At 33.6% G+C, this 22595-nt stretch overlaps 10 non-coding genes across 10 annotated transcripts; all 10 read right to left on the bottom strand.

Annotated features, from left to right (window-relative positions):
- Nucleotides 1-9516: 9516 nt before the first annotated feature.
- LOC122026002 lies at nt 9517-9727 on the bottom strand. The gene has a single exon (XR_006123988.1). It is a non-coding gene; the product is annotated as a small nucleolar RNA U3 (small nucleolar RNA).
- Nucleotides 9728-10991: 1264 nt separating this feature from the next.
- Nucleotides 10992-11202, bottom strand: LOC122026001. Its single transcript, XR_006123987.1, has one exon. It is a non-coding gene; the product is annotated as a small nucleolar RNA U3 (small nucleolar RNA).
- A 1264-nt stretch (nt 11203-12466) lies between these two features.
- Nucleotides 12467-12677, bottom strand: LOC122026000. The gene has a single exon (XR_006123986.1). It is a non-coding gene; the product is annotated as a small nucleolar RNA U3 (small nucleolar RNA).
- A 1263-nt stretch (nt 12678-13940) lies between these two features.
- On the bottom strand, nt 13941-14151 carry LOC122025999. Its single transcript, XR_006123985.1, has one exon. It is a non-coding gene; the product is annotated as a small nucleolar RNA U3 (small nucleolar RNA).
- A 1264-nt stretch (nt 14152-15415) lies between these two features.
- On the bottom strand, nt 15416-15626 carry LOC122025998. The gene has a single exon (XR_006123984.1). It is a non-coding gene; the product is annotated as a small nucleolar RNA U3 (small nucleolar RNA).
- Nucleotides 15627-16889: 1263 nt separating this feature from the next.
- On the bottom strand, nt 16890-17100 carry LOC122025997. Its single transcript, XR_006123983.1, has one exon. It is a non-coding gene; the product is annotated as a small nucleolar RNA U3 (small nucleolar RNA).
- Nucleotides 17101-18364: 1264 nt separating this feature from the next.
- Nucleotides 18365-18575, bottom strand: LOC122026005. The gene has a single exon (XR_006123990.1). It is a non-coding gene; the product is annotated as a small nucleolar RNA U3 (small nucleolar RNA).
- A 1356-nt stretch (nt 18576-19931) lies between these two features.
- On the bottom strand, nt 19932-20142 carry LOC122026007. Its single transcript, XR_006123992.1, has one exon. It is a non-coding gene; the product is annotated as a small nucleolar RNA U3 (small nucleolar RNA).
- Nucleotides 20143-21029: 887 nt separating this feature from the next.
- Nucleotides 21030-21240, bottom strand: LOC122026004. Its single transcript, XR_006123989.1, has one exon. It is a non-coding gene; the product is annotated as a small nucleolar RNA U3 (small nucleolar RNA).
- Nucleotides 21241-22125: 885 nt separating this feature from the next.
- LOC122026006 lies at nt 22126-22336 on the bottom strand. The gene has a single exon (XR_006123991.1). It is a non-coding gene; the product is annotated as a small nucleolar RNA U3 (small nucleolar RNA).
- Between the last annotated feature and the right edge of the window lie 259 nt (nt 22337-22595).

Raw genomic sequence — 22595 nt, 5'->3', positions numbered from 1 at the left:
GCTCACCCGAACCCAACTTCCGGTCTTCTCGAGCGTGCTTCCCTCCGGCTTCTCGTCCCTCGGAATTGTCGCGTGTTTCCTTCTCGTCCGCCAGCGTAGTCATCCGCAGTCTTCATCCCTCGGTCGTCGACCTTCTCGCTAGCTGCGTCTCTTGCTCCCCGAGCAATCTTCCGCTCCAGCTTTCGTCCCTCGGAACCACCGCGCGCTTCCTTCTCGTCCGCAGCGCTTCGTCCCTCGGACACACAGCGTGCCGTCCTTCTCGCTAGCTGCGTCTTCCGCTCGACTACCTGTGTTCCTAAGCTCCTGCACACTTAGACACAAGGTTAAATACACAGGACCTAACTTAACTTGTTGATCACACCAAAACAACCTTGGGGATCCAACAAATATAACCTAGCCTTAGATGCCAAAAATATGATTGGTTCATTTCAGAAGGTTACTTTCTCTTATTAAAGTTAGAAAATGTGTTATTAATTTTCATTCATCGTGGGAGTTATTGGATTATAAATTGTCAACCAACGTACCAGAATAGATAACTTCCCTATTTTTCTTGATAACAAGTTTGTTATCAAAATAGACAGAATATCTATTCTTTAATAGTTTAGAAATCGAAATCGGGTTCTTTCTAAACTTAGTACAAAAAGACTATTTCTGAAAATCTATATTCTATTCCTATCAAAGGATAAACATCTCCCACTGCAACAGCTGCTACTATTATAGTAGTGCCCATGTAGACGATGATTTATATAGTTGTCGGGTTTCCTGGAACCCCTGTATTGAATTGCAGACATAATCAGTGGTTCATATATCTACACACCAGGTACCGGTAGATAACACCACTAAATATGTTTCAACAACTAATAAAATACACCGTTATTGTTCTCAGTTTTGAAAAGACAGTCTACCTTAATGTCCAAGTTTTCCAATCATTACAATTGGGACTACTAAGTCTATTCTATAGTATAACAACTAGGGGATTGACTAACATTTGAAATCCTAAGAATCACAAAAATATTTGGTTAAGACCAACATCTCAAAATCCGCGTGAATTTTGTATGTCACGATAGTGTGGACGTATACAAATTCTAAAAGGATATTTTATCCATTAATTTTATTATCTTGTCAACTTATGACAAATAAAATTAATAGTTGGTCTGTCTTTAATCAAATATTTGGTCAAGACTATAAATTTAAAATAATATTGATTCCTCTAACAATACTATTTAAATTTACCAACACCTCAAAATACCATGAATTTTGCATGCCACGTTAGTGTGGACGTATACAAAATCAACATTTGTAAGAGGAGGGTTTTACCCATTAACTATCTTGTCAACCTAACTTTATGATAAATAAAATTATCTCAAACACAGTTAATTTTGTATACCATGTTAGTGTGGATGTATACAAAATCAATCATTTGTAAGAGGAGTTTTAACCCATTAATTTTATTATCTTGTCACCCTAATTTTATGACAAATTAATAGTTGGTTTCCTTTTTGGTCACACAAGTGATAGCAGTGACTCCGTTGGGGAGGATATTATTAAATGTGTCTAAGTGTATATCATTACTTGATACTTAGTCCATTAAATAAGATTGTGCCCCTTCAGTTGGAGAAGATCACACACATCCTAAATAACATCCTATAACCATCTATTTAAGGAAGTTTGATCTAGTGATCCGCAAACAAACTCATCCGTTGTGGAGGGAGGCACTCAGAGCCAACATGCAAGCTTGTTGCATCACTTACAAACCAGTAATGGAGACCGTGGGATTTATATACTAATCCCTCTCCCACTTAGTTATTTAAAGTGAGGAATTTTAACCTATGCTAGCATATAACACATGCACACACACAGTAAATAAAAGCAATAAATTTGGAAATTAATTTTCCAACTATTATGGCATTTTCATCACTATCCTCCGTGTGCTCCAACTCTAGCTGCTGCCATCTTTAGCCACTGCCATCGGGTCGAGTTGTCGCATCTATCTTGCTTCTTATTCCGCTACGCCTCTGGTCCTCCGATAGCACCACACCTCACAAAGATACGATCCGCGACAAATATAGAATTTTACATACATCGATCCTATATTCCATAAAGGAATGTACATGTATTCTAGATCGAACAAAAAAGTAAAATTCTCCAAATTTATTCAAAAAAAGATTTGGTCATAGTGGTATTCTTGTACATAAAAGCAGGTAGAAGAGCATCAACTGAAACATAAGAATCAGGTGTCAGTAGGAAGAATAGTTAGCAAATAGCTAATAAACATAGTCGAGAATGTTTGGACATACCAAAGGAGACCTCCAAGGGGGTTTCAATAGGTCTTAGTCCAAAAGGAAACATTAGACCCTCAACAATCAAGGTTGATAAACAAAATTTGACCCCCTTTAGCTTGGATAAGGCGAAAGAGACAGAGGGATCAGTAAGGAGGTGGGAAGTGCTAGGAACTAGAGGGAGATCGTATATCCAGTTGATAGGAAAAGGAGGGGGAGAAGGGAGACGCATAAAGAAAAATTTGTGACGCCATTCCTCTTGAGGAAGAATCCCACTAAATAAAATAGCTTTAGGACGAGACCGAAACTTAAAAATACTAATGTCTACTTGGTGGGAAACGAAGAAGTGATGAAAAAGGCGAGGGGATAAAGGAAAATCTAGTAGTTTGGATACCCCAACAAAACCCACAAGGATAGAAAAAGATTGAGGAATAAGCTAATTAAGAGGAATATCAAAGTAGATACTAACATAAGAAAAAAAGGGATGAAGGGGGAATCGGAAACCTTGTAAAGCTTGATCCCAAAAGATAGATATACTTCCTGGAGGAGGGAGATACGGACCATTATGAGAGGAAGGACGAACCATTTAGGAGGGAAAACCGTAGTTCATTTTCAATTCCACCTCCTCTGAATCGATAAGGCGAGAAGCACACGAAAGAAACCACACTGGGGAAGAAGTGGTCATGGTTGAACAGTAGAAGGAAGGCGAACAAAGGAAGAAGAAGAGGAAGGGATAGGCTCGGAGCAGAAGATAGCGTCTTAAATCTTTTTTCCCTTCCTCTATGCCTTATACCAAAAACCCTTAAACAGAGATGGAAGAAGAACTAGAAAAAGATTGAAACTCAAAGACCAATGATAGTTCATGCAGAACTTAGGTACAAAAGAGGGTAGGAAAAGAAAAGGCATAAACCCAACAAAGAAGAACACACAGAATTATAACTTCCATAAAGAGGTGATATCATCGAGGAATGAGATCAAATTCAAAAAGAAGGCTAGATCCCAAGGAGAGGGTGATAAGCTCAGCAATCATTCCTGAAAAACGTGATTGGTTTTCCTCTCTTCTGCACCTGATTCTTAAAAGATTCAATGAGGTATGGGGGAAAATTGGTCGGGTATAAGGCCAATCAAGTGGCTTAAGACTACCTATCTGATTAAACAACATACCTGGACGATTATGTTAGATCGGACGAAATCTAGTTAAGTATAAAGTATCGGACGATATTTGCAAACATAATGGTAAATCGACCGGTTATAATAGACCGGTCGAGATTGATGGTATTATAATGTACTGATTAAAAATTAGGACCTTATTTAAATATAGTTAATTAATAGCAATAGACCGGGCAATATTTGACATGTTAGGATAAGGTGAGCAAGAGAAAGCCAGTTACGAAAAGGGGATAAATTCAGGAAGGAGGCAGTAAATCACCAAAAAAAACAAGTTTGATAACAGGGGAAGAATAATTTTAAACATATAAATGTGAAAAGATAAAAGCATAAAATAAGCATATGAACCAAGTGGTCGGGTAAATTCATTAACACAAAAAAAAAAGTTAACATCAAAAACAAATAAGAAGTTTAACTTCACAAAAATAAACCAGTTTCTGATAGGAACTGTCATAACAAGTCATAGTTAACTTTATAGTAAAGTAAAAGGGTTATTCTATAGATAATTGAGGAAACAGATTATCAGACCTATTATCAATCAGCTTGCGTCGATCCAAGAAGTTGGGAGGGGGATTATGGGATAGGAAGCCTTTCTCTCATAATTGTTCAACGACTTCTTCAGCTCCGGCAGTATAAGCTGCCAAAATAGATTTCACAATCGGCCTATTGAATTCAGTAAATCTAATTAGGGTTGTGGCTCACTCCTTGAAATGATCATCTTCACCAGCTTTGTAAACAACTAGGGTTGTTTTAAGAAGTCTTCAATTCGGCATCTTTAGTGGAGACATTTGTTTTAGCTGTGTTCAAGGAGACGTTCAAAGAAGCTATTTCATCATCTTTCAAATGTAGAGTTTTAAGTTTGTCAGCTAATGCAGACTTATAATCATACTTCAGTTTGTTTGTCTCAGTAATCTGCTTCTCTAATTTGGAAGATAATTCAGTGTTGAGGTCTGTAGCCGATTTAAATTGAGACTGAAGGCTCTCAAGCTGGGCTTCATACTGTTTCTTAGATTCTTCTAAAAGTTTGGTAGAGGACATCTCAACAACCTGTTGTTTAAGCTTCTCGTTCTCCGAATATAAGTTGTTTATTAGTCTAGACAGACCCATATTGGCCATCAATCGCTAAGAACATAAGAATGGGTCATGAACTAGTCAGGGATAAACCATAAAGAAATAATAGTAAAATACCTTGGTTTCCTCATGGGAAAATTGATCATTTATCTCGGAAGGGGTAAGCCCTCCAAAGAGTGGGCGAATTTCCTCCCGGGCAGTAGTGAAAGAACCTTCCAGCAATATAGAGAGGACAAGAAAAGAAGAAGAACTTATAGAAAGGGAAGAGGTTAGAATAGAAGGGGGAGCGAAAACCAAATAAGAAGAGGATGAAGTAGGTAAAGACCCAGATTCTGGAAGAGATAGGATAAAAGTAAAAGAAGTACCACCGGAAGCAGTACTGCTGGAAGAAGGAGAGGAAGAGAAAATAAGGGAAGGATAAAGATCAACCAAAGTAGGCTCAGTAGGGGGAAGGGTAGTAGGAGCAAAACCTTCTGAAAGTAATTCCTCAGAAGGAAGAATGAGTCTCCTTTTAGAAGGGGGAGCTCTGGTGAGTTTGCGCCCCGGGCATTTGCCAGGGGCAACCTTAGCAGGGGATTTTTCTAAGATTACAAGGGATGTAAGCTTGATAATAGGAAGAGAAGTGGTAGGTAAAGGAGCAATAGCCACGGACGAAGAAGTAGCTGGCAAAGGGACAGCAGGAGTTCCTGCCGAAAGGTCCTCAGGAACCACTTGAGAGCTGGAAGCTTCGACCAGAGGAACCGAAACTCCAATTGAAGATGGTGGATTAATTGCAGCAAGAAGTTGTTGCTCTTTACCATGAAGTTCGGCCTCTTATATAAGTAGTTCTTCATCAATCAGAGCAGCATAAAAACTAGCTACTACACAAAATGGAAGAAAATGTTTTAGTTAGTAAAAAGTAATAGGAGAAGAAACAAGAACTTTACCTAAGGAGCCGTGTATCTTAAATTTGATCGGGCTCAAACCAAACAGATACAGAAGGTCGCTCTGTAGCCATTTAGTGATAGAAAGGAGGTAAGCGCCTAACATAGCAACTTTTCACAATAAAGGGGAAAAGAAGGGTGAAGATGAAACTCCTTGATATCAGGTAAAGGAGGTAAAGAAGATCTCCAAGCATGGGACCAAGGAATAGGTCCCGAAAACTTTTTAAAGAAGAAACGAGATTTCCAGACTTTAAGAGAAGAAGGCATATCATCAAAAAGGACCATCTTAGTCCGAGATTGGAAAAGAAAAACACCTGGCTCTGCCACCTTTGGATAGGAAAACATGAAAACATTTTGAGGAGTAGGAGGAATATCGAATGTACGAAACAACATGTATGCGCCTCACAAATAACGAAAGGCATTAGGCACAAATTGTTGAAGAGGAATGTCGAAGTATTGGCTTACATCAATCAGAAAAGGAGGAATGGGAAACCTTAAGCCCCCTATCAACTAATCCCTAAAGAAAGTTACGCAGTTAGCAAGGGGATGGTGAGGATGCTCATCTGGTTTAGGAATTATGATGCCATATTCCCTAGGAATTTCATATTACTTACAAATAGCAAGCCTAGCATCCTTGTTGAAAGAGGATGAAATTTGAACATACCAGGGGGAAATCGTTTCTTCAGCCATAGATAGAAATAAGGATTAACAGAAAAACGAGTTACTTACTGAGAGTTGAAAGAGAAGATCACTGGAAGAAGACAATCATGAAGATTGATCAAAAGATTACAGTAAAGAAGAAACGCTAAGGCGAGGAAGAAGGGGCAAAGTCGACAAGAAGATGAAGGGTTTAGGGTTGAAAGAACATACAACCACCGTTAGATTAGAATACCTTTTTTCAACGGACACCGTTGATTATGGAGGTATGCAAACTCCAGCATTACAAAGAAGAGGGGAAAGGCATGCCTCATATGACCAATAATAGGCATTTAGGACGGACGAGACAAATCGAATCATGTAGGGGTTGGTGGCGCCTCGTCGTGCGCCTCCAATGTTCTCTCACCATTGAAGGGCCAATCATAGTCAAAGAAATTCTGGAAAGAGGGAGCAGTTTACCAAGTGCAATAAAGGAGGGAAGGGGATAGTAAAACCATACAAAGCCTAATCTGTCGGTTACATTTCTTTTTGACCAGACTCAAAGAAGAGGTTGATGACATGGGTTAGGTTTCGAGGTCTCTTGGTTCGGTCGAAAGGGGGAAATATCGATCAGGTATTACAGATCGGGCAGGTATAGAGGCCTTTAGCCTTATGTGGTCCGTGTTGTAATATCGATTCACTAAATGAAAAATATTGGACGGGATAAGAAGACACTTAATCTTATATAATTTACAGCACATAAATGACTAAATAAGTACAGATTAAGGCGAAGTCTGGCCAGTTTTCTTGCATTTGGGGTTTTTGTGATAGGAAGAGCGTAATTTGACTTAATCTAGTGCAACCTGCAGAGAATTCACCTGATCTCTTAGAAGGCCCGTCCGTGGTCATGGATGAAGGACTGGACGAATTAATATAATTATAGAGGATAGACCAATATCGGCCAGGTTAACACGCTTATAAGAGGCAGGCCAATATCGGTTTAGTTAATACATCTATAAAAGATAGGTCAGAGTATCGGTCAAGGTCAAGGGGGTTGATTGAATATAATATGTTGATCGCATTGGAGGTATTTAGACTTATATAACATAGAGCATATCATCAGTTAAATAAAAAACAAGTAACACTTAATAGGCAAAGCCCGAATGAGCACGTAATATTGCTCAAGCTGTGTAACTCAACTAAACATAAATGCATGTCTAGTCAGTCGGCTGATACCTCCTTCGACTAGACTTAAAGGGAAGGCTAGTGATATAGGTTACGTTTAATAGGTCCTCGGTGGGAAGGAGAAAAGAGATAGCAGGATTAAACAAGCATGGATATCGGCCGGGGTAATATGCTCGAGAAAATAGGTCAATATCGGACGGGATAATACTTTAAGAAAGATTGGTCAATGTCGACCGAGTTTGCACTTTAAGATAGATGGTCGGGATTGTCTGAATTAGTACATCTGGATATAGACTAGTATGGGTCGGATGTATATGATCACTTCGGTATATAAAGAAACAAAGCCGTACATAATTTATAGTATATTATTGGACGAATAGGACATAGGTTGAATAGTAATAATAATCCGCCCGAACATAACGTATGTCCAATTCCGTCCGATACAAATCATAGTAAAATATCGGGTTGTATATAACATAGCAAAAATAGGGCAAGCAGGCATAAGTGATAATATACCTCGATATAATTTATAAGATAGGGCGGGAACAAATATTTCGGGAATATTTATAAATAGCTTATGAAAATATCTGCAGCATGTGATTGTATAACAGGTTGATTAATTTGGCGGGAAGAATATTTCTAGACTCTTCTGCAGGTACTAAGCGACAAAAAGGGTACATCCGGGGTACAAAAAAAATTCCTTAAAAACTATTTTATGCAAGTACATGGCTTATGTCATCTCATAATAAACTCTAACAAACCGAGGTCCACTTCATGACTATGGAGGTTAGATGAAGTGGTATAAAAAGGGGAATCCTCTCCATTGGCCAGGTATGCTCACGCTCACAATACACATAGTCATCTATTGCAAATCCTAATTTAGAGTTATTGTTCATCTTCTTCCTTCTTCCTTCTTCCTTCTTCCTTCTTCCTTCTTCCCCACCGAGAGAAATCACTAACTTGAGCGTCGGAGGGCCTAGCCAGGGATTCCCACCCCGATCTTAGATCGCAGACAATAGTGTTGGCTGGTCTCTTGTGCGCAGGAGGTTGTTAAGGCTCCAGATCCTGGTATTCTTCCGGGGATTCTTCCTTCCGCCCATGGATCTTTGCACAAAGAGGTATTCTGTGATTTTCTTCTTCTGAATCCACTTTGGTTTTATCGGATCGGAAGTCTCCAGGTATTCTTTTTCATCAACATTGGGTTCTCTCCCCAGCTTTCCGTTTCGTTAAGTTTCTCAGACAGGATCATCACCAATTTTACTTTTTAAAAAAATAACAAAATATTAATAAAATGTATAAAAAAAATATTATTTCTGATTTTGGAAAATATGATATTTCACTATTATTGGCGGAAGGAGAAAAGATCAAAATGACTTTTTCAAAAAGGATTTTGGAGGGAAAAAACGAAAGGCGTAAGAATTTATTTTAAACACAAACTATAACTATTTTATTAATAATAATTGAATATTCGACATTAAATTCAAATCTAAAATCTTTCATTAAAATTATTTTAAAAAATTTTTCAGAATTATTTATTCTTAAATATTAATCAAATATCGTATTTAATAAATAAATCAATTAATTATTGAATATGAAGTGAAGATACTTAAATTATTTTTTTAATACGTTAACGACTAAGGATAAATTTCGAAATTTATTTAATTCCCATTAGTGACGTCGATTTAAACCAAACTCTAGTAATATAATTCTTGTTCTTATTCCTATTGACCAATTAATTAAACTCATTGCTATTCCGATTTACAAATTTGAATCAAATGCCCCTTACTGTTTAATTATTATTTGAGGAGAAATTTAAAAAACGTAAGCTTATTAAAACGGACGCAAAAAAAAAATAATAAAACATAAAATAATGATGTCTGTCAGACAATCTCGAGACCACCCCAGCAAAGCGTTGATCTGCTAAGAACACTCCTCTACAGCTTGGCATCCCAAGGGACCAGAACCGTTAATCATGCTCTGATCTCGAGATCTTACGTCATCAACCAGAGTGGTTGCCTGTATAAATTTCGAAATTTATTTAATTCCCATTAGTGACGTCGATTTAAACCAAACTCTAGTAATATAATTCTTGTTCTTATTCCTATTGACCAATTAATTAAACTCATTGCTATTCCGATTTACAAATCTGAATCAAATGCCCCTTACTGTTTAATTATTATTTGAGGAGAAATTTAAAAAACGTAAGCTTATTAAAACGGACGCAAAAAAAAAAATAATAAAACATAAAATAATGATGTCTGTTAGACAATCTCGAGACCACCCCAGCAGAGCGTTGATCTGCTAAGAACACTCCTCTACAGCTTGGCATCCCAAGGGACCAGAACCGTTAATCATGCTCTGATCTCGAGATCTTACGTCATCAACCATAGTGGTTGCCTGTCTCCTTTACACTCAAGGATACAGTTGTACGAGCCTATAGAACAGATCCTGTTCAAGTAAGGTCGTGCTTGACTTTGCTCCTGCTGCAATAATAAAAGCTTCATCTACTTCAAAAATAACGGATGTGGGACTAATACTAAGCTTCCATCCAAATAAACTGGCGCATGCCCCAATTAAAGTCCAGGATTTCTTTTACTAACAAATTAAAAATCACAAACTCAGTGATCAAACGAGGTGATAAACAAATGATAAAACGTCGTCACCAAACTTTTTTTTTTTTTTGAAAATGTATCAGAAGAAAAAAAATACTGACAAAAGAATAAAAATAGCATATTTATATGTTTAAATAGGGTATGAAAATATTGGCCTTCTATTCATGTGCGCGCCTCTTAATTTAGTCGCAGGATTAATAAATTTTTTTTATAGGGCTGCTTAAATTATTCAATTTTAGAACTTGGAAAAAAAAAAAAAAATCACGTGTAGCTGATAGGTTAGAAAGCAGGATTAGTTCGAAATTTAAATTAATAAATACTAATTGAATATTTGACATTAAATTCGAATCTAAAATCTTTCATTAAAATTATTTTAAAAAATTTTTCAGAATTATTTATTCTTAAATATTAATCAAATATCGTATCTAATAAATAAATCAATCAATTATTGAATATGAAGTGAAGATACTTAAATTATTTTTTTAATACGTTAACGACTAAGGATAAATTTCGAAATTTATTTAATTCCCATTAGTGACGTCGATTTAAACCAAACTCTAGTAATATAATTCTTGTTCTTATTCCTATTGACCAATTAATTAAACTCATTGCTATTCCGATTTACAAATCTGAATCAAATGCCCCTTACTGTTTAATTATTATTTGAGGAGAAATTTAAAAAACGTAAGCTTATTAAAACGGATGCAAAAAAAATAAAATAAAACATAAAATAATGATGTCTGTCAGACAATCTCGAGACCACCCCAGCAAAGCGTTGATCTGCTAAGAACACTCCTCTACAGCTTGGCATCCCAAGGGACCAGAACCGTTAATCATGCTCTGATCTCGAGATCTTACGTCATCAACCAGAGTGGTTGCCTGTATAAATTTCGAAATTTATTTAATTCCCATTAGTGACGTCGATTTAAACCAAACTCTAGTAATATAATTCTTGTTCTTATTCCTATTGACCAATTAATTAAACTCATTGCTATTCCGATTTACAAATCTGAATCAAATGCCCCTTACTGTTTAATTATTATTTGAGGAGAAATTTAAAAAACGTAAGCTTATTAAAACGGACGCAAAAAAAAAAATAATAAAACATAAAATAATGATGTCTGTTAGACAATCTCGAGACCACCCCAGCAGAGCGTTGATCTGCTAAGAACACTCCTCTACAGCTTGGCATCCCAAGGGACCAGAACCGTTAATCATGCTCTGATCTCGAGATCTTACGTCATCAACCATAGTGGTTGCCTGTCTCCTTTACACTCAAGGATACAGTTGTACGAGCCTATAGAACAGATCCTGTTCAAGTAAGGTCGTGCTTGACTTTGCTCCTGCTGCAATAATAAAAGCTTCATCTACTTCAAAAATAACGGATGTGGGACTAATACTAAGCTTCCATCCAAATAAACTGGCGCATGCCCCAATTAAAGTCCAGGATTTCTTTTACTAACAAATTAAAAATCACAAACTCAGTGATCAAACGAGGTGATAAACAAATGATAAAACGTCGTCACCAAACTTTTTTTTTTTTTTGAAAATGTATCAGAAGAAAAAAAATACTGACAAAAGAATAAAAATAGCATATTTATATGTTTAAATAGGGTATGAAAATATTGGCCTTCTATTCATGTGCGCGCCTCTTAATTTAGTCGCAGGATTAATAAATTTTTTTTATAGGGCTGCTTAAATTATTCAATTTTAGAACTTGGAAAAAAAAAAAAAAATCACGTGTAGCTGATAGGTTAGAAAGCAGGATTAGTTCGAAATTTAAATTAATAAATACTAATTGAATATTTGACATTAAATTCGAATCTAAAATCTTTCATTAAAATTATTTTAAAAAATTTTTCAGAATTATTTATTCTTAAATATTAATCAAATATCGTATCTAATAAATAAATCAATCAATTATTGAATATGAAGTGAAGATACTTAAATTATTTTTTTAATACGTTAACGACTAAGGATAAATTTCGAAATTTATTTAATTCCCATTAGTGACGTCGATTTAAACCAAACTCTAGTAATATAATTCTTGTTCTTATTCCTATTGACCAATTAATTAAACTCATTGCTATTCCGATTTACAAATCTGAATCAAATGCCCCTTACTGTTTAATTATTATTTGAGGAGAAATTTAAAAAACGTAAGCTTATTAAAACGGACGCAAAAAAAATAAAATAAAACATAAAATAATGATGTCTGTCAGACAATCTCGAGACCACCCCAGCAAAGCGTTGATCCGCTAAGAACACTCCTCTACAGCTTGGCATCCCAAGGGACCAGAACCGTTAATCATGCTCTGATCTCGAGATCTTACGTCATCAACCAGAGTGGTTGCCTGTATAAATTTCGAAATTTATTTAATTCCCATTAGTGACGTCGATTTAAACCAAACTCTAGTAATATAATTCTTGTTCTTATTCCTATTGACCAATTAATTAAACTCATTGCTATTCCGATTTACAAATCTGAATCAAATGCCCCTTACTGTTTAATTATTATTTGAGGAGAAATTTAAAAAACGTAAGCTTATTAAAACGGACGCAAAAAAAAAAATAATAAAACATAAAATAATGATGTCTGTTAGACAATCTCGAGACCACCCCAGCAGAGCGTTGATCTGCTAAGAACACTCCTCTACAGCTTGGCATCCCAAGGGACCAGAACCGTTAATCATGCTCTGATCTCGAGATCTTACGTCATCAACCATAGTGGTTGCCTGTCTCCTTTACACTCAAGGATACAGTTGTACGAGCCTATAGAACAGATCCTGTTCAAGTAAGGTCGTGCTTGACTTTGCTCCTGCTGCAATAATAAAAGCTTCATCTACTTCAAAAATAACGGATGTGGGACTAATACTAAGCTTCCATCCAAATAAACTGGCGCATGCCCCAATTAAAGTCCAGGATTTCTTTTACTAACAAATTAAAAATCACAAACTCAGTGATCAAACGAGGTGATAAACAAATGATAAAACGTCGTCACCAAACTTTTTTTTTTTTTTGAAAATGTATCAGAAGAAAAAAAATACTGACAAAAGAATAAAAATAGCATATTTATATGTTTAAATAGGGTATGAAAATATTGGCCTTCTATTCATGTGCGCGCCTCTTAATTTAGTCGCAGGATTAATAAATTTTTTTTATAGGGCTGCTTAAATTATTCAATTTTAGAACTTGGAAAAAAAAAAAAAAATCACGTGTAGCTGATAGGTTAGAAAGCAGGATTAGTTCGAAATTTAAATTAATAAATACTAATTGAATATTTGACATTAAATTCGAATCTAAAATCTTTCATTAAAATTATTTTAAAAAATTTTTCAGAATTATTTATTCTTAAATATTAATCAAATATCGTATCTAATAAATAAATCAATCAATTATTGAATATGAAGTGAAGATACTTAAATTATTTTTTTAATACGTTAACGACTAAGGATAAATTTCGAAATTTATTTAATTCCCATTAGTGACGTCGATTTAAACCAAACTCTAGTAATATAATTCTTGTTCTTATTCCTATTGACCAATTAATTAAACTCATTGCTATTCCGATTTACAAATCTGAATCAAATGCCCCTTACTGTTTAATTATTATTTGAGGAGAAATTTAAAAAACGTAAGCTTATTAAAACGGACGCAAAAAAAATAAAATAAAACATAAAATAATGATGTCTGTCAGACAATCTCGAGACCACCCCAGCAAAGCGTTGATCTGCTAAGAACACTCCTCTACAGCTTGGCATCCCAAGGGACCAGAACCGTTAATCATGCTCTGATCTCGAGATCTTACGTCATCAACCAGAGTGGTTGCCTGTATAAATTTCGAAATTTATTTAATTCCCATTAGTGACGTCGATTTAAACCAAACTCTAGTAATATAATTCTTGTTCTTATTCCTATTGACCAATTAATTAAACTCATTGCTATTCCGATTTACAAATCTGAATCAAATGCCCCTTACTGTTTAATTATTATTTGAGGAGAAATTTAAAAAACGTAAGCTTATTAAAACGGACGCAAAAAAAAAATAATAAAACATAAAATAATGATGTCTGTCAGACAATCTCGAGACCACCCCAGCAGAGCGTTGATCTGCTAAGAACACTCCTCTACAGCTTGGCATCCCAAGGGACCAGAACCGTTAATCATGCTCTGATCTCGAGATCTTACGTCATCAACCATAGTGGTTGCCTGTCTCCTTTACACTCAAGGATACAGTTGTACGAGCCTATAGAACAGATCCTGTTCAAGTAAGGTCGTGCTTGACTTTGCTCCTGCTGCAATAATAAAAGCTTCATCTACTTCAAAAATAACGGATGTGGGACTAATACTAAGCTTCCATCCAAATAAACTGGCGCATGCCCCAATTAAAGTCCAGGATTTCTTTTACTAACAAATTAAAAATCACAAACTCAGTGATCAAACGAGGTGATAAACAAATGATAAAACGTCGTCACCAAACTTTTTTTTTTTTTTGAAAATGTATCAGAAGAAAAAAAATACTGACAAAAGAATAAAAATAGCATATTTATATGTTTAAATAGGGTATGAAAATATTGGCCTTCTATTCATGTGCGCGCCTCTTAATTTAGTCGCAGGATTAATAAATTTTTTTTATAGGGCTGCTTAAATTATTCAATTTTAGAACTTGGAAAAAAAAAAAAAAATCACGTGTAGCTGATAGGTTAGAAAGCAGGATTAGTTCGAAATTTAAATTAATAAATACTAATTGAATATTTGACATTAAATTCGAATCTAAAATCTTTCATTAAAATTATTTTAAAAAATTTTTCAGAATTATTTATTCTTAAATATTAATCAAATATCGTATCTAATAAATAAATCAATCAATTATTGAATATGAAGTGAAGATACTTAAATTATTTTTTTAATACGTTAACGACTAAGGATAAATTTCGAAATTTATTTAATTCCCATTAGTGACGTCGATTTAAACCAAACTCTAGTAATATAATTCTTGTTCTTATTCCTATTGACCAATTAATTAAACTCATTGCTATTCCGATTTACAAATCTGAATCAAATGCCCCTTACTGTTTAATTATTATTTGAGGAGAAATTTAAAAAACGTAAGCTTATTAAAACGGACGCAAAAAAAATAAAATAAAACATAAAATAATGATGTCTGTCAGACAATCTCGAGACCACCCCAGCAAAGCGTTGATCTGCTAAGAACACTCCTCTACAGCTTGGCATCCCAAGGGACCAGAACCGTTAATCATGCTCTGATCTCGAGATCTTACGTCATCAACCAGAGTGGTTGCCTGTATAAATTTCGAAATTTATTTAATTCCCATTAGTGACGTCGATTTAAACCAAACTCTAGTAATATAATTCTTGTTCTTATTCCTATTGACCAATTAATTAAACTCATTGCTATTCCGATTTACAAATCTGAATCAAATGCCCCTTACTGTTTAATTATTATTTGAGGAGAAATTTAAAAAACGTAAGCTTATTAAAACGGACGCAAAAAAAAAAATAATAAAACATAAAATAATGATGTCTGTCAGACAATCTCGAGACCACCCCAGCAGAGCGTTGATCTGCTAAGAACACTCCTCTACAGCTTGGCATCCCAAGGGACCAGAACCGTTAATCATGCTCTGATCTCGAGATCTTACGTCATCAACCATAGTGGTTGCCTGTCTCCTTTACACTCAAGGATACAGTTGTACGAGCCTATAGAACAGATCCTGTTCAAGTAAGGTCGTGCTTGACTTTGCTCCTGCTGCAATAATAAAAGCTTCATCTACTTCAAAAATAACGGATGTGGGACTAATACTAAGCTTCCATCCAAATAAACTGGCGCATGCCCCAATTAAAGTCCAGGATTTCTTTTACTAACAAATTAAAAATCACAAACTCAGTGATCAAACGAGGTGATAAACAAATGATAAAACGTCGTCACCAAACTTTTTTTTTTTTTTGAAAATGTATCAGAAGAAAAAAAATACTGACAAAAGAATAAAAATAGCATATTTATATGTTTAAATAGGGTATGAAAATATTGGCCTTCTATTCATGTGCGCGCCTCTTAATTTAGTCGCAGGATTAATAAATTTTTTTTATAGGGCTGCTTAAATTATTCAATTTTAGAACTTGGAAAAAAAAAAAAAAATCACGTGTAGCTGATAGGTTAGAAAGCAGGATTAGTTCGAAATTTAAATTAATAAATACTAATTGAATATTTGACATTAAATTCGAATCTAAAATCTTTCATTAAAATTATTTTAAAAAATTTTTCAGAATTATTTATTCTTAAATATTAATCAAATATCGTATCTAATAAATAAATCAATCAATTATTGAATATGAAGTGAAGATACTTAAATTATTTTTTTAATACGTTAACGACTAAGGATAAATTTCGAAATTTATTTAATTCCCATTAGTGACGTCGATTTAAACCAAACTCTAGTAATATAATTCTTGTTCTTATTCCTATTGACCAATTAATTAAACTCATTGCTATTCCGATTTACAAATCTGAATCAAATGCCCCTTACTGTTTAATTATTATTTGAGGAGAAATTTAAAAAACGTAAGCTTATTAAAACGGACGCAAAAAAAATAAAATAAAACATAAAATAATGATGTCTGTCAGACAATCTCGAGACCACCCCAGCAAAGCGTTGATCTGCTAAGAACACTCCTCTACAGCTTGGCATCCCAAGGGACCAGAACCGTTAATCATGCTCTGATCTCGAGATCTTACGTCATCAACCAGAGTGGTTGCCTGTATAAATTTCGAAATTTATTTAATTCCCATTAGTGACGTCGATTTAAACCAAACTCTAGTAATATAATTCTTGTTCTTATTCCTATTGACCAATTAATTAAACTCATTGCTATTCCGATTTACAAATCTGAATCAAATGCCCCTTACTGTTTAATTATTATTTGAGGAGAAATTTAAAAAACGTAAGCTTATTAAAACGGACGCAAAAAAAAAATAATAAAACATAAAATAATGATGTCTGTCAGACAATCTCGAGACCACCCCAGCAGAGCGTTGATCTGCTAAGAACACTCCTCTACAGCTTGGCATCCCAAGGGACCAGAACCGTTAATCATGCTCTGATCTCGAGATCTTACGTCATCAACCATAGTGGTTGCCTGTCTCCTTTACACTCAAGGATACAGTTGTACGAGCCTATAGAACAGATCCTGTTCAAGTAAGGTCGTGCTTGACTTTGCTCCTGCTGCAATAATAAAAGCTTCATCTACTTCAAAAATAACGGATGTGGGACTAATACTAAGCTTCCATCCAAATAAACTGGCGCATGCCCCAATTAAAGTCCAGGATTTCTTTTACTAACAAATTAAAAATCACAAACTCAGTGATCAAACGAGGTGATAAACAAATGATAAAACGTCGTCACCAAACTTTTTTTTTTTTTTGAAAATGTATCAGAAGAAAAAAAATACTGACAAAAGAATAAAAATAGCATATTTATATGTTTAAATAGGGTATGAAAATATTGGCCTTCTATTCATGTGCGCGCCTCTTAATTTAGTCGCAGGATTAATAAATTTTTTTTATAGGGCTGCTTAAATTATTCAATTTTAGAACTTGGAAAAAAAAAAAAAAATCACGTGTAGCTGATAGGTTAGAAAGCAGGATTAGTTCGAAATTTAAATTAATAAATACTAATTGAATATTTGACATTAAATTCGAATCTAAAATCTTTCATTAAAATTATTTTAAAAAATTTTTCAGAATTATTTATTCTTAAATATTAATCAAATATCGTATCTAATAAATAAATCAATCAATTATTGAATATGAAGTGAAGATACTTAAATTATTTTTTTAATACGTTAACGACTAAGGATAAATTTCGAAATTTATTTAATTCCCATTAGTGACGTCGATTTAAACCAAACTCTAGTAATATAATTCTTGTTCTTATTCCTATTGACCAATTAATTAAACTCATTGCTATTCCGATTTACAAATCTGAATCAAATGCCTCTTACTGTTTAATTATTATTTGAGGAGAAATTTAAAAAACGTAAGCTTATTAAAACGGACGCAAAAAAAATAAAATAAAACATAAAATAATGATGTCTGTCAGACAATCTCGAGACCACCCCAGCAAAGCGTTGATCTGCTAAGAACACTCCTCTACAGCTTGGCATCCCAAGGGACCAGAACCGTTAATCATGCTCTGATCTCGAGATCTTACGTCATCAACCAGAGTGGTTGCCTGTATAAATTTCGAAATTTATTTAATTCCCATTAGTGACGTCGATTTAAACCAAACTCTAGTAATATAATTCTTGTTCTTATTCCTATTGACCAATTAATTAAACTCATTGCTATTCCGATTTACAAATCTGAATCAAATGCCCCTTACTGTTTAATTATTATTTGAGGAGAAATTTAAAAAACGTAAGCTTATTAAAACGGATGCAAAAAAAAAAATAATAAAACATAAAATAATGATGTCTGTCAGACAATCTCGAGACCACCCCAGCAGAGCGTTGATCTGCTAAGAACACTCCTCTACAGCTTGGCATCCCAAGGGACCAGAACTGTTAATCATGCTCTGATCTCGAGATCTTACGTCATCAACTAGAGTGGTTGCCTGTCTCCTTTACACTCAAGGATACAGTTGTACGAGCCTATAGAACAGATCCAGTTCAAGTAAGGTCGTGCTTGACTTTGCTCCTGCTGCAATAATAAAAGCTTCATCTACTTCAAAAATAACGGATGTGGGACTAATACTAAGCTTCCATCCAAATAAACTGGCGCATGCCCCAATTAAAGTCCAGGATTTCTTTTACTAACAAATTAAAAATCACATACTCAGTTATCAAACGAGGTGATAAACAAATGATAAAACGTCGTCACCAAACTTTTTTTTTTTTTGAAAATGTATCAAGAAGAAAAAAAATACTGACAAAAGAATAAAAATAGCATATTTATATGTTTAAATAGGGTATGAAAATATTGGCCTTCTATTCATGTGCGCGCCTCTTAATTTAGTCGCATGATTAATAAATTTTTTTTATAGGGCTGCTTAAATTATTCAATTTTAGAACTTGGAAAAAAAAATAAATAAAATCACGTATAGCTGATAGGTTAGAAAGCAGGATTAGTTCGAAATTTAAATTAATAAATACTAATTGAATATTCGACATTTGTTTATCACTAATCCTGCTTTCTAACATAAAATAAAGATGTCTGTCAGACAATTAAACTGACGCATGCCTCAATTAATTCCAGGATTTCTTTTACTAACAAATTAAAAATCACAAACTCAGTGATCAAACGAGGTGATAAACAAATGATAAAATGTCGTCAACAAACTTTTTTTTTTTTTTTGAAAATGTATCAAGAAACAAAAAAAAAAAAAGCTGACAAAAGAATAAAAATAACTAATTTATATGTTTAAATAGGGTATGAAAATATTGGCCCTCTATTCATGTGCCCCCCTCTTAATTTAGTCGTATGATTAATAAAATTTTTTTATTGGGCTGCTTAAATTATTCAATTTTTGAACTTGGAAAAAAAATTTAAAAAAAAAATAAATAAAATCACGTATAGCTGATAGGTTAGAAAGCAGGATTAGTTCGAAATTTAAATTAATAAATACTAATTGAATATTCGACATTAAATTCGAATCTAAAATCTTTTATTAAAATTATTATAAATTTTTTTTCAGAATTATTTATTCTTAAATATTAATCAAATATCGTATCTAATAAATAAATCAATCAATTATTGAATATGAAGGGAAGATATTTAAATTGTTTTTTTAATACGTTAACGATTAATGGTGAAATTTGAAATTTATTTAATTCCCATTAGTGTCGTCGATTTAAACCAAACTTTATTAATATAATTCTTGTTCTTATTCCTATTGACCAATTAATTAAACTCATTGCTATTCCGATTTACAAATCTGAATCAAATGCCTGTTACTGTTTAATTAATATTTGAGGAGGAATTTAAAAAACGTAAGCTTATTAAAACGGACGCAAAAAAAAAATAAAACAAAAAATAATGATGTCTGTCAGACAATCTCGAGACCACCCCAGTAGAGCGTTGATCTGTTAGGAACAGTCCTCTACAACTTGGACTCCCAAGGGACCAGAACCGTTAATCATGCTCTGATCTCGATATCTTACGTCATCAACCAGAGTAGTTGTCTGTCTTCTTTAAACTCAAGGATACAGTTGTATGAGCCTATAGAATATATCCTGTTCAAGTAAGGTCGTGCTTGACTTTGCTCCTGCTGCAATAATAAAAGCTTCATCTACTTCAAAAATAACGGATGTGGGACTAATACTAAGCTTCCATCCAATTAAACTGGCGCATGTCCCAATTAAAGTCCAGGATTTCTTTTACTAACAAATTAAAAATCACAAACTCTGTGATCAAACGAGGTGATAAACAAATGATAAAATGTCGTCACCAAACTTTTTTTTTTATTTGAAAAAGTATCAAGAAAAAAAAAAAAGCTGACAAACGAATAAAAATTGCAAATTTATATGTTTAAATAGGGTATGAAAATATTGGTCCTCTATTCATGTGCGCGCCTCTTAATTTAGTCGCATGATTAATAAAATTTTTTTATTGGGCTGCTTAAATTATTCGATTTTAGAAATTGGAAAAAAAAATTTCAAAAAAAATAAATAAAATAACGTATAGCTGATAGGTTAGAAAGCAGATTAGTTCGAAATTTAAATTAATAAATACTAATTGAATATTCGACATTAAATTCGAATCTAAAATCTTTCATTAAAATTATTTTAAATTTTTTTTTCAGATTTATTTATTCTTAAATATTAATCAAATATCGTATTTAATAAATAAATCAATCAATTATTGAATATGAAGTGAAGATACTTAAATTATTTTTTTAATACGTTAAGGGTAAAATTCGAAATTTATTTAATTCCCATTAGTGACGTCGATTTAAACCAAACTCTAGTAATATAATTCTTGTTCTTATTCCTATTGACCAATTAATTAAACTCATTGCTATTCCGATTTACAAATCTGAATCAAATGCCTTTTACTGTTTAATTATTATTTGAGGAGAAATTTAAAAAACGTAAGCTTATTAAAATAGACGCAAAAAAAATATAACAAAAAATAATGATGTCTGTCAGACAATCTCGAGACCACCCCAGCAGAGCATTGATCTGCTAGGAACACTCCTGTACAGCTTGGCATCCCAAGGGACCAAAACTGTTAATCATGCTTTGATCTCGAGATCTTACGTCATCAACCATAGTGGTTGCCTGTCTCCTTTACACTCAAGGATATAGTTGTACGAGCCTATAGAACAGATCCTGTTCAAGTAAGGTCGTGCATGACTTTGCTCCTGCTGCAATAATAAAAGCTTCATCTACTTCAAAAATAATGGATGTGGGATTAATACTAAGCTTCCATCCAATTAAACTGGTGCATGCCCCAATTAAAGTCCAGGATTTCTTTTACTAACAAATTAAAAATTACAAACTCAGTGATCAAACGAGGTGATAAACAAATGATAAAACGTCGTCACCAAACTTTTTTTTTTTTTTTGAAAATGTATCAAGAAAAAAAAAACTGACAAAAGAATAAAAATAGCAAATTTATATGTTTAAATAGGGTATGAAAATATTGGCCTTCTATTCATGTGCGCGCCTCTTAATTTAGTCGCATGATTAATAAAATTTTTTTATTGGGCTGCTTAAATTATTCAATTTTAGAACTTGGAATAAAAAATTTTAAAAAAAATAAATAAAGTCACGTATAGCTGATAGGTTAGAAAGCAGATTAGTTCGAAATTTAAATTAATAAATACTAATTGAATATTCGACATTAAATTCGAATCTAAAATCTTTCATTAAAATTATTTTAAATTTTTTTTTCAGATTTATTTATTCTTAAATATTAATCAAATATCGTATTTAATAAATAAATCAATTAATTATTGAATATGAAGTGAAGATACTTAAATTATTTTTTTAATACGTTAAGGGTAAAATTCGAAATTTATTTAATTCCCATTAGTGACGTCGATTTAAACCAAACTCTAGTAATATAATTCTTGTTCTTATTCCTATTGACCAATTAATTAAACTCATTGATATTCCGATTTACAAATCTGAATCAAATGCCTCTTACTATTTAATTATTATTTGAGGAGAAATTTAAAAAACGTAAGCTTATTAAAACAGACGCAAAAAAAATACAACAAAAAATAATGATGTCTGTCAGACAATCTCGAGACCACCCCAGCAGAGCGTTGATCTGCTAGGAACACTCCTGTACAGCTTGGCATCCCAAGGGACCAGAACTGTTAATCATGCTTTGATCTCGAGATCTTACGTCATCAACCATAGTGGTTGCCTGTCTCCTTTACACTCAAGGATACAGTTGTACGAGCCTATAGAACAGATCTTGTTCAAGTAAGGTCGTGCTTGACTTTGCTCCTGCTGCAATAATAAAAGCTTCATCTACTTCAAAAATAACGGATGTGGGACTAATACTAAGCTTCCATCCAATTAAACTGACGCATGCCCCAATTAAAGTCCAGGATTTCTTTTACTAACAAATTAAAAATCACAAACTCAGTGATCAAACGAGGTGATAAACAAATGATAAAACGTCGTCACCAAACTTTTTTTTTTTTTTGAAAATGTATCAAGAAAAAAAAAGCTGACAAAAGAATAAAAAT

Source organism: Zingiber officinale, chromosome 9B (assembly GCF_018446385.1).
Source record: "Zingiber officinale cultivar Zhangliang chromosome 9B, Zo_v1.1, whole genome shotgun sequence".
Lineage (NCBI taxonomy): Eukaryota > Viridiplantae > Streptophyta > Magnoliopsida > Zingiberales > Zingiberaceae > Zingiber > Zingiber officinale.
Note: the sequence above shows the minus strand (reverse complement) of the source record. Positions and strands in the feature narration are given on the sequence as shown.